Source organism: Triturus cristatus, chromosome 12 (genome assembly GCF_964204655.1).
Source record: "Triturus cristatus chromosome 12, aTriCri1.1, whole genome shotgun sequence".
In the NCBI taxonomy this organism is placed as follows: Eukaryota; Metazoa; Chordata; class Amphibia; order Caudata; family Salamandridae; genus Triturus; species Triturus cristatus.
The window spans coordinates 494,983,401-494,996,277 of NC_140595.1; the positions used below are offsets into that span (position 1 = coordinate 494,983,401).

A 12,877-nucleotide genomic window follows, 5' to 3' on the forward strand; every position below is an offset into this window, starting at 1 on the left:
AAATTGGTTTAATCCTGCCAAGTAAAGTAGCGAGAGACCATGATAGGGTGGAAACTAGTATCCCTCTTGCTTTGGGCCAGCCAATTGAGTTTTTGGGGCATCTACATGATACATTCGTGGCCTAGGCAGAGATTCCATCTGATTCTGCTCCTGGAAACCTCTCATCTCAAACGATCCATTATAAGATATACATGGTATCAAATTTTTTAAAAGAGCAAGGCTCTCGAAATGCATAAATCCCAATCCAAAAAGGCCCACTGTAGGTTCAAGCTGGAGAGGTAATTTCATTGGGGACAGCTTGTGGCTTAATTTTTATAACAGTTAGAAACTGAACCACACTTTGGACATCATTATAAACTGGCTCATAATCCCAGTTTGGGTGCAAATGGGCATTGTTGGTGGTTTAATTAAAATAATTAAGACGGTCGATCCGTAGGATTGGGACTGTGAATGTTCAAAAGACTGAGTCCAAAACCAAATTAACAAATCCTCACAAAACAAAATTCAAATTCAAAACCATAAAAGTTTATTCAAAATTAAGGTCATTACAGAAAACAAAAAGTAAGTAGTTCTGGAATTAGCAACACATTTCTCAATAGTAGATCTAAATAATGCAAGAGGATCAACATAAATTATTTGTCTAAAGCAAGTAAGCAGCCAGAACCAAATATAGTTAAGCAAGAGGACTAACATAGAGTCAGCTCGCTAAGCTGGTAAGTGTGGCACATATCCAAAAGACATATCTTTTAAAGTGGTTTAGACAGTAAAGCCACATACACATTTAACAGTGAGAGATGACAAAACAGAATTGAACTAGCAGTGTATCATTCTAATAAGCCAAGGAGTTTTCTGATACATAAGATACATTCAATAAGATACATCTAGAAACACCTACTTTACTGTATAATAATGAATGAGGTAGGCATAGGAAATGAAGGCTATGGCATGACATTTATGTATCACAGAAATAGAATAGACAGCTCTACCAATGAATGGCCCATAGGAAAGACTCAAGCAAAAGACCTGGAAAGATAAAAAGACAAGAACATCCTGAACATGGCTTCCTCAAAAGGAACACAAATTAATGAAATTTATTAATACAGAGAACACGTATTAGGCTTCTATTTCACAGATTTCCTGAAATGGATAATACATGCACATGGAAAAGGCTTGTTCACATAACATAAAAGTGCACATTTCTTTCTGCATTCATGAATAGATGTCAGTTTAAGCTTGCTGCGGCCTGGTCATGCTAACTTAATCTCATCTGCTTTAGGCATTATTTTTTCTAAATAAAAATACGTTAACACACCCAAGCCAGGATTACAACATTTGAAAACATGTTGCACTTTTTGACTGCACAGATGTTTGCCAGTTAAAACATGGTGGATTTTGTGGGAATGAGTAGGGCATTTATACATTTTCTCAGTTTTGCAGCTCAGAATAGGTGCAAAAAGGGGTTGGAATGGAACCCAGAAAATACGGTACTGAGCATTATTTGTATAAAATATGAAATACCAGCATTTGTAAAGCGCACAGCTACCTTTGCAGAGGTGTCCTGGCGCTGGGGGCCGTCGGGAAGATTAAGCGAGCTATTACCCAGTGTCGCAAGGTGCTCGGCTAACCTGCCGCCGGCGATCAAACCGTGAGCCCCCATGTTCCGGAGTCAGCCGCCCTGGCCGCTGCACCACACCTCTTCCATGCAGAGTAGTGCCACCAGAAGCTAACGAGTTATGAGAAGTATCACGCACGTGGACGAAATTATTTTTTATAGGCAAGGATTCAGAGAGATGTTTTGACATCTCAGTTTCTTGCTTTCCTATGACTTCTATTTTGTTTTGTTTTACGGTTATGGTCAATAATACAGCCCAAACCAGAGTCGTTTGTGAAATCAGATTATTCTTTTTGTTAGGTGGACTTTTTATGGCTCTGTGACACTTTACATGATGTTTTCTACAATTATTAATAGGGTTGGCCTAATGGCTATGGCTGTCAACTTCGAATTTGGGGAACTGGGTTCGAGTCTTGGTAATGACGCTGAACATCCTGCGATTCTGGGCAAATCACTTAATCTCCCCATGCCTAACAAAAAAGAATGTGTCTTTGTGTAATGCAACTGGTGCTATGTGTCCTCATGTAATGCAACTGGTGCTATGTAAAGCGCTCTGATACCTGATTCGGGTCATGTTTGCGCTATATAAAACTCTGTAAAAAAAAAAATACTTACTACAGTTAAAATATTTGATGTGCTACACACATTTGGATAATATGGATTGATGGCGATGCCCAATGTTTTAATAATGAAATTAAATGTGTATCCTCGCGGATAGGCTGGCACAATTTGGCACAAGCAGGTTTATATTCACAAAACACACTACCACCCTTCGTAGCTTTTGCCGCTTATAAAAGCATGGCCATTAGCAACATTAAATATTTCTAGACCTGAAACAGCAGTAATTCCCTTCCCCTTCAAGGGCTCCAGTGGTTCCAGTGTGTTGGTGATCTCTATAAAATGTAAATAGTTTTTCACAAAGTGTGAAAAGTGTGCTTTTTGCGGTGAGTCTATGAGCACAAAGAACACTCGAAATATAAAAACAAATTAAATTAATTAAATTACCTATTGGGTAGGGAGTTTCTCCTATTCAAATGGCTCATAAATTGTCCACACAAAGAACAATTGAATGATAAAAAAATAAACTCTTCTCTCAGGACACAAAGGAATGCTGTATCCTTTATGCTGGCCGGTTGGATAAGGAATTTAATTATGAAAGATTGTGGCTTTCATTTCCCCCCACATTGCCTGCTTGTGGCAGGCAGCCCAGGCGCATAGGCACTGACTGACAATGCAATTTAATGCTGCCATGTTGCAGCGGCCCTAATTGATGTTGCCTGAGTTAATTAACTTGTGTGCTGTGTCTGTGGACATATGCTTTGGCAAGGAGTGACTGGGGCCGCTAATAACGCTGTGTTGGTTGACAGTTGAGGGGAGCTTTCCGGGGGTTCAGAGAACACATTCCCCTGCCCGCCATCTTTTGATGGAGCGTTGCGCAGCTGGGAATTGCTACAACGCCGACGTCCTTCGCTGGTTGGATGTCTTTTTACTGTTTTCATGCGAGGAACACAAAAGAGCTGGAGTTTGTCTAGAAAGAGCACAGACCTCAAGCCAATCTCGTGTTTCCTTGTGGAATGCGACTTGAAAACAGAACACCCAGGCTTCCAAATTACTCTTATGAAAATGTACAGGAAGAAACATAAAATCCCTCTTTTCTTTTATCCGCCCCCTCTCTCCGCTCACTCCGTGCCAAGTTATTGTTTTTTTGTCAAGGCTGGGTTCGTTCAGAGACTCTGCTCGTTTTTATTACAGCTTGATTTAAAGCAGCCGCCAGGATCTTGAATGCGATGCTAACTCTGGGGATTGAAGAGCTCTGTAAGCCAATGACGCTGCGAGAGGGCCAGGGGAGGGCGGGCTTAGGCTACACTTCAGTCAAACCAAATAACGTGAAAGACTGGAGTTAAAGGTGTCAAACTGTTTATGTGAATATATGTAAATCCTGTCTCCGAATCGTTCATATGTAGATATGTGAGCTTTGTATGATAGTCAGGTAAGATCGCGACTGGAGTATGAGTTGTCATTTAGTGTGGGGCTCCTCTCCATGTGTTATGTGGGGTGGGGGGGGGGGGGGGTCCTAAGTTTCTTTAGCTGGGCAACCAGGACTACCCAAGTGTGTTCCACATCTTTCTGGTTTGTAATTTCAGACATTTTGTAAATAATTGACAGATGAATATGACCAAACCTACAGCAGTTCTGCACTCCAGTGGCCTGGCCCCTAACACTGCAAAAGTCCCTTATTACATCACTCAGAGCTGTTATGGTCAGCAGTCTCTGCGTTATCCCTGTGGAAGGAGTTCAGCCATTGACTCCCTGTAATGCATGGGCCCCACCCACGCATATTACAGTCTCTCAGTTTCAGCATCCAGACCACTTCAAATGCTTAACAAATTCTTCAGTACCCATGGAAGTTCCAAAATGCTCTGCCCCCAACATCCCCTCCACATGCTCAAATCTCTCAACTCTGAACTTTCATCACGCACCACCTAGGCCACCATAGATGCTTTTAACCACACCTATGGAATGTCCATAATGCTTTGCCCCACCCCTGCCTGCTCGACACTTTTTCATTAGCCATGGATCTTTTATGCTTATTCTCACCTATGCTCGCTACTTAGATTTCAATTTAATTTTTATGTCCTGGATATAATTTTCCTATGCAATACCTCCTCTAGTTTCAAGTCTACAGGCTAGTACAGGCTAGTCACACACTCTTACAATGCTATTTATCCAAAGAACATGCAAGTTGACAATCATTTTGGGATGGGACTTCCTCGTAGGTATTGCTGCCGAATGTAATCAGAAGTTTGGAGCTCTGGCCCACTTGAACTTCTACACCTTCCATTTTTAGAGACAATGTGAGATTAATAAAATTAAGTACCAGAACCATAGCCTTCACATGAGAGCTCAAATGCATCCCAATAAGAGAGAGACCAAAGATTTCAACTGCATTTAGCAAAGAGACCCCCCCTCCCTTTCAACTGGGACATATCTGTTGCTTCCAGGGCCATCCAGGCAGTCCCCTCCTTATGCTGCCCTTGCTGGCTGCATAGCACGTCTTCACCCTAAGACTGTCCTGGACCACACAAGAGAAAGACTGTTGAGGAGATGGGATCCATTCCATCAGTGGCAGCAATTTGAGCTTTCAGGCAGAAGATGGTGAACAAACCAACGTCTGATGATGGGACTGCCCCTGCTCATCAGTGCCTCACCTCCTGGTAGCATTGGCAACTCAGGCATCAAAATGGTGGCAGTCTCAGGGAGGGAAGCTAATGCAGTCAAAGAATGAGGAAAAAAAGTTCCAAGAGTTGCTTAGTAGGTGTCCCTCACAAAGTATCTACAGGAAACTCAGACATAAACACTACAGACCTTCACACAAAGCTCCTGAAAGGGACAAAGTGAAACTGCAGGGGTATCACAACTGACTAGCTCCATCCAGGTGTGTGAGCAATAAATGGTGGCTGTCTGCCAACATCAAGCACCAATACCATCCAGGCACTGTCCCCACGATTCAGCTATACCTTCAACATAATATTATATTGGCTTTTCCACCATGTGATAGACATGACTACACAAATATCTCCCTCCAAGCTAGATATCCCCATGCATTTCCAGCCCACCGCAGGATTAGTGACATCTAAGGACATTTCACCTCAAATTCTGTGGCACTTCTTACTGAATCGTACCTAACTTATAATTTCTAAAGTGTTGCTTTTACTTTCATTTGCCTGCATGGCCGTGGCTCATTGTTTGTTTTGCATCATTATATCCATGCCCCTTGATTCCTCAACAATTTCTGTACTGCAATCAGCATATGATGTAGATATACCCAAACCTCGGATGACCACCTACCTCATACTGCATCGGAATCCTTCTTCAACACCTTTTTAGCAGATTGAGCAGAATGGATTCATTCAAGCTAGAGAACTAAAGACGCATTCAAGACTTCAGCAGCTCCTCTTTTACTCACTTCCTCCTGCATCTGTCTTTTTGATATTATTTCTCTATAGACATATGTTCAAGGCATGTGTGACTGTAGATACACATGCTCTGCATAGTTCCACCATCTAGTGGTGGGTTCAGATGCAAGTTTTTTTCCACTAAGAAGTCTTTCAAGTCATGAGACAACATGACTCCTCCTCTTGGTGGTAATGCGCATGGGCATCAACTCCATTGTCAGATTATTTTGTTATTTTGTCTCTGCTGTCGGGCTCGGATGCGTTGTGTAGCGCTCTGGTTCGAGACCATCTCAGGCTCTCTTTGGTTCGCTGTTCATTTCGACCTTTGTGGTAGCGTTTTACATCATTGCATACTGAAAACCAGAAAATGTTTGCCCGTCAATTCAATGTGCTCCAATGGCTGATTTCAGGCCTCGCCCATTCACGCCTACTCATTATTTCACCGTCTTCAAATGAAAATGCGCTGCAAATGGAACTAACTTCATTTCACTTCTCCCCAGGTGCCACACGAAGTATACGAGAACCGACCTCTCTCAGGTTTGCTACTTATGTTTGTCTCCGGACCATCAGGAAGCAGACTGTGAGGCTTCTCGATTGAAAAAGACATTGCAGGACTTTTGGGCGTGTCGCAGAGAGATGCACCACAGAGATATAGAAGAAACACCTGACATCATTGGTCAAGATGTCGAGCAGGAACAGGAAGAGTTTCATGAGGCCTTCGCAGTGCAGAAAGAGGCCTTTTCCATCCATGACTCAGGTTTTGGCTCCGGCTCTGACTCCGACCTTAACATCAGTCTCCAGATACAGGATCTTCCTTCAGGCCTGTGTGCCATGAGTACTAATGCCCCTGTTCGACCTTCAAAGAAACACTAGTTTTGACCGAATATACAACTCCCGGTCCACCACTGTCAGCCATCCATGGTAGGCACTGACCATTTGCTGCGGATGCCCCTCCTCCGGCTCGGCCCTGAAAACAAAGCCAAAACCTCTCCCTCCGGCACTGAGCCAGCTGGACTCGGCACAGAGCCAACGAGCTACCTCATTGTTTCTGAGCACCCTGCTCCAAGCCGCTTCGGCTTAGAGCACCTCGGCGTCAAAAATTAAACCTGCTTCGGCACCAAGAACATTTGCTTTGGCATCCAAGTTGCTTCTGGTACCAATCCTCCAAATCATGCAGGAGCGGCTCAATCCGAAGCAGACAAATCTACATATATAGCCTCACACTGGCTATATTTTAGCTCAGACTGCGCATTCAGCGTCTAAATCGTCTAAGGGCCAGCTTTCCTTTGAAGAGGCCATAGATGTACTAGGGCTAGTTAAAAAGAAGGAAATTGCAACCAGCCCTATGCATTGTCCTCTTCTTCCTCCTCCTCCACCACCTCAGCCACCTCCTCCACCCTCTTCTCCACCACCACCTTCACCACATCTTTCACATGGTGAACCAGAAGAAGGTGCACCACAGGGGTCTCCACAGTCTCCCCCTGATGATCATGGGGGAGGTGACGATTTATATCCACAGCCCACAGATCCTTGGGATAGTTATGACATTGATCCCCCGGGCGATACTGACTCAGATCTCTACCCAGCCAGACCATCATCCCCAGATGTTGCTTCATCAAGACCTCATTATTAGGCCAGCAGCATATCACCAGGTCCCCTTACACAAAGACCCTATTGAGGACAATTTTCTCTTTGAAACATTGTCCACCATGCATCGATCGTGCCAATCTCTTTCAATGCTCAAGGGCATGTTGCAACATTCTGCCGACATTTTTAAGGACCTAGTGCGGGCATGTATAATTACAGTCCGGGTCGACAAGAAATATAAAACAGCACCCTCAGATCCTATTTACATCAAGGGTCAGCTTTCCCCAGACTCACTAGTTGTACCTAATGCCCATAAAAGGGCCACTTTACAGTCATCAGCAGATGCTCCCCCACCTGACAAGTAGTCCAAACTTATCAACCCTTCAGGGAAGCGAGTGGCAGCACAATCTCCCAACCACTTGATGGATCGATATCACCCAAGTATTGTTAGCAAGATACGACAGGGCATATTGGGACGAGATGGAGGAGCTCTTCCAACACATCTCTCAGGAGTTTAAAAAAGGGGACATGATATTGTGAATTAGGGAAAGTTAATCTCCAACAATTCAATCAGGTGTGCCCTAGACTCCGTGGACACAGCAGCCAGGGGCATCAATAGAAGCGAATTGTTGTGTAGACATGCTTGGCTACGTTTATCTGGCATCAAGCCGGAGGTGCAGCAAACACTATTAATTATGCCTTTTGATAAAGAGCATCTCTTTGGTCCCCAAGTGGACCAAGCATTGTAGAAAATGAAAAGGACACCAAAGTAGCCTGTGGAAACACAATGGAGTCGATGCTCATGGGCATTATTACCAAGAGGAGGAGTCACTTTGTCTTGTGACTTGAAATACTTATTCGAAGAAAAACAACTTGCACACATCGGGACCCAACACTAGATGGCGGAAGTATGAAGAGCATTTGAATCTACAGCACTGCATGCCACAAACAATTGCTTACAGGGTAAGTAACATATTCCTTTCCATGGTCCCTATATGTAGTCAGTTAGCAGCACAGTGCTCAGCTTTGGTTGGCCAACCAACTGCAACTAGCTGGTTTGGCAGCCATTACAATACACTCAAGATACTGAGGATTCATGTACTATTCAGTGTAAGGTCAGTTCTGAAACCGAGAGAATGATGCAGAACTGAAGCACAGTAGTAGTAGAGATTTCTACTGCACACACATACTGCACATTAGGATGGAAATATCGTAGGGATGTGCGATACCTAGAAATTGCCAATGTTACAGCAGTTGAGTTGTGCTGCACGATAAATATATGCTTTTTCTTGCATGCAAAATGGGCCTGATCCACAAATGATTTTGCTCACCTCAGTGGAACTTAGGGGCACAAAAACATTTATGATTTGAAATGTAACATCTTCTTTGACAGAATGAGGTTAAGAGTAAATCTAAGATCACTGTTGGGATTCAGGGATGCAGAAAACCTGCCAGTATGGTGAAGTTTCCTTACATTTAGGTTTAGGTACTAAGGGTGTTAAATGTGGTGCACTGAGAGGCAGTTGAAATGTAAGGACCCTTCACAAAGTCATACACTTGTGCATACTTACACATTTTATGTGCTGTTCCAACCCTGAAGTACTTGTAAAGTTACTCCAGTAGAAGGCTGGAGTAATGGTGTTCCCAGAGTAGGCATTGCAAGGGAACAGGCTTCTTCGGGGATAAAATGTATTCCCAGAGGAGAAAGAACGCAAAAAAGGTAACTGAACAAGGGTACAATAATAATAATCCATACTTGTAAAGCGTGAACATATCACCCCTTAAGGTTTCAAGTCACTGAGGGCCGTCGGGGAGATTAAGTGAGCTATTGCACTGAGTCACATGATGCTGAACTGAGCTGCTGCTCGTGTTTGAACCGTGATCCCTGTGCTCTGGAGCCAGCTGCTCTGGCCGCTGCACCACACCTCTCCGATACCGCCACACTGAGTCAGATACACGGTCCACCTAACTTATAACTCATTTTAGGGCAGGAATTTTCCTGGAAATCCACGAATGACATAGATTTGCAAGGATTTTTGCAAAATCCGTAAAAGTGGGAAATCTACACCAGTTACAGTAGTAAAACTTCAGGAGTATATGTCCTACACTCCTTTAATGGTCTTGTGAATTGGACCCAGTACAACAGTTAACAGTTTTTAACGTCCTTTTCTTGTTTTTGTCGTTATTTTATATGAAGCTGAGTGAGGGAGGTCATAAGGACATCAGTCCTCACTCAAAAACAAAAATACAAATCTACTATCTCAATGACTGAAACTAATTCAGAGTGCTTCTACAGCAACTATATATCAAATGTACTTATTAACTGGGCAGTTAGTGGGCATTTGTAATAACCTTTCAATGTTTGTTGGATTTTTTAAAATAAGTAAAAAGTATTTTTCTAAACAAAATAAAGGAAAACCATACAATAGTATAAAACTGATTTCTTCATCTGGTTAATTACTCCATTTTTCTGCTAACTTTTATAGGTATTTACATTTCTTAGGGTTTTTCACTGCAGAAGCTATTTATTTTAGTGTTTTCCACTTTATTCTATAGGATTATCGGTGGTTTAGTTCTCAGAAGTTGTGGCTTTCGAGGTGACATATTGAGGAAATGTTTGCAACTATATTCGTATTTTAACAACTTACATTTTTCTCTTATTTGCCAGTAAGGCGCCCTCCAACTTTGCAGCCCTGGGCCACATTATTTTTATTTTATAAACCTGTGACGTTCTATAAAAACAACCAAACTAGAGAATTCTTAATGCACGTTACCCCCTTACTGCTGTTTGTTTTAATGAGGATTAACAGCATTGCTGACGAAAGTGAATTCGCCGTTGGGGATGTTTCCTAGCGTCTCTGTCCTGGTGAGTTTATCATCTGCCCTGAAACCAGCATGGTAGGGCTGTGGAATGTTTTCTCACTGAGCTTTTATGACTTGGAGCTCTGTGAAGCAGGGAAGGAAAACAGCCACCCCCCTTTCATCTTGCTCTCTATACATTTGGGTGGTTGTTTCGCCAGGGGTGTGCCAGAAAGCGACTGGAGAAAAGTGCCCCCTTCAGATGCCGAAGACAAGGGACCCTGTTTTGACTAGATACAAGGAACTTTGTTGTGTGTCTTAGATTTGAGGCCTGGCTTCAAGTCGACTTTGTCCCAAGGGCAAGGCAGCGGCCATGGTTAAGATTGTGCCCTCCCAATGAGGGATCGTGTGTGTCTGCCACGCCCTTTATCTGTTGGTTAAGGCTATTTTTTTTTATTTAACATGATTTGCAAACTACCTGTGGGGTCGGAGTTAAAAATCGAAATAAGAGCTGGTGTTGTCGGTGCCAACATGTGCGTGTAGGTCAAATGTAAACTTCTTTTGAAAGGTGTGGTTTGCTTAGTGTCTCTCCAGGTAACTGAAAATGAGTTTGGCTTGATATAGTCCACAATGTCAATAAAAGTAGTTAACACCTCAAATAAAACGTTAGAAAAAGAAAGTTCCCTTCGAATATATTTATTTTGAAGTGGCTGAAAACCTTCGGGGGGGGGGGGGGGGTGGGGGGCTTGCATAGATTCTATTGTTGTTTGGTAAAGTGATTTTCCGAGTGGTAATTTGTTCCTAATCGTCTCCCATCGGACACATTTCCCTGCATGGCCAAGAACTGAAGAGAGAGCTACAGGGAGAGATAGGGACTGTCAGGTGCCCAAACCTTTGTGTGCCCAGGTGCTGAGTGCTTAAGACATGAGAGAGAAACGAAAGTTTGAGGGTCAGCCCTCCTCCTGGAGTCCTGGAGTCCAGGGACAGGACCTGATCATCTCCCACCGCGTTTCAACCTTACATTGGCTCACAGAGCTGCAGGCCTGAAACTGGGTTCCTAAAGCCACCCGCACTCTCCGTGCTACTCGCCAAAAAGCGCTTCACTGCCTTTTCAGGGGTATTAGGGGCTATATAAATGCAATTACAAGGGTTGATGGTTCTGTTTCACATCCTCCTGCAAAGCATACACCATTTGAGAGGGATTTCAGAGTTCCTTTTTCACTGCTGCCCCAAAACAAGGAAGCCTTGACGTAGGTGCTCATCTGAGAAGATGTCGCCGTTGCTCCAGTCCCATTGACCTACTGTGCATTGTTAAGAAGGCGCCTGTGGTTTCCGCCTGTGTGGGCCACAGTACGTCACTGATGTCATTGTGCAACAATGACTCCACAACCAAACAATAGTCCAACTGAACAGCAGGCTACACAAGTTACTGTTCCAAATCTTGTGGTCTGGGTTTGCTTGAGTATGAAATAAATCCAGACTTGTCATTACTGGAAGAACTAGTTTTTGTTTATTTTGCTGTACATTCTTAAATGTCGCTACAAAATATATAATGCCACCCATTGTCCCAAGCGCAGTTCCCCGAAGCATCAGAGAAAACCAATCCACCCAGTGATACTCTGGGAAAGGGAAAAAGAAAATAGAGTTGTGCAAGATTTGCCTTTCAGAAATTTAGGGCAGAATTGTTGTTATACTTCCGAGCCACCAGTAACCCACGCTATCCTGCTGAAGGCCCTCTGGTGTAATTTGGGGAAGCCGAAACTGCTAACAAAAGAAGGGCTCCTGTTTCTGAAGCAATACCCCAAACACTGGTTGATTCAAATTGAAAAATCTAAATTATGCACTGTACTGTGGAAGTGACATGAAGACATTTGTTCAGCAAAATACGATTTTTGCAATCAATCTGTGTAGTTTCCCGAAACGTTCCAAACAATAGTAACTATTCAGGCCAGAACAAATCAAAAACACACAGATATTAATTGAGTCACAAGCCGCTGATGTTCGCATTTTTACTTTTTTTTTTTACAGTGGTGTAAAATTAGCTATGGGGTCATTTAGACCCCTGGGCAAATGATAAAAATAAACGTGGTAGCACAATTACTACCCATCCCCCCTCCAGCTGGTCACGTTCTTGGCTCTGTGGTAAAAGTGCCATATGCGATTTGCTTGATTCAGTGACGTGGTACACACGTACCACAGCACGGTTATTACTTGTCTCTTCACCGCGTACAAAAACACGTGGTAACGGGCTTTGCTTTCATATTAAGCTCGAGACACTAACGCGGCCGCACTGTATTTTGCGGTTGTATACATTGAATTCGAGCCTGCATTCTTGTCTGTCAGAGATCTGATTTTTTTTCTGAACTGGATTAACTTCCTGTTGCTCGGATGTCTGCGTAAGTTCAAAAATAACAACCTGCGATGGAAGTCACGTGCCCCCACAGAGGGCCAGCTCCCCGCAGTGGGGGGGGGGGGGGATATTGCCCATTTAGCTCAGGAATGCCTAGCGCTCCGAGGCTCGGGGTTTGTTTGTGGCATTTGGTTAGGAGGAAGGGCGCACTCATTCGTATAAGGATGCTTTATTATTATTATTATTTTTAATCCTTTTATTCAACATTTGCCCAGTGTATTTGGGCAATAATTCCATAATCATCCCTCACAACAGAAATGGGTACATAGGATTATCCCACAATTGAAATATTCAGTAAACTTCAGTACAGGATCAATGCTACATTTTGTACAGGTTGTATAGCTTCAAATTGCTTCTTGAACAAGCGAAATCTCCACATATGTGCCTTTGCAATTTCACTAGGGTGTGTTCAGTATCCCCTGTAAGCCTCCCACAGACCCCAGACTTTTTCCCACTTAACGCAGACACCACTTTTTCTGCACTACGCCACCAGTCCAGATCGTCTTCCTAGTG

General features: G+C 43.3%; 1 protein-coding gene across 5 annotated transcripts in view; it reads left to right on the top strand.

Annotated features, from left to right (window-relative positions):
* The window catches only part of NKD1 (NKD inhibitor of Wnt signaling pathway 1), a 209,712-nt gene that overhangs the window by 62,623 nt on the left and 134,212 nt on the right, over nucleotides 1-12,877 (top strand). The window lies entirely within an intron of this gene.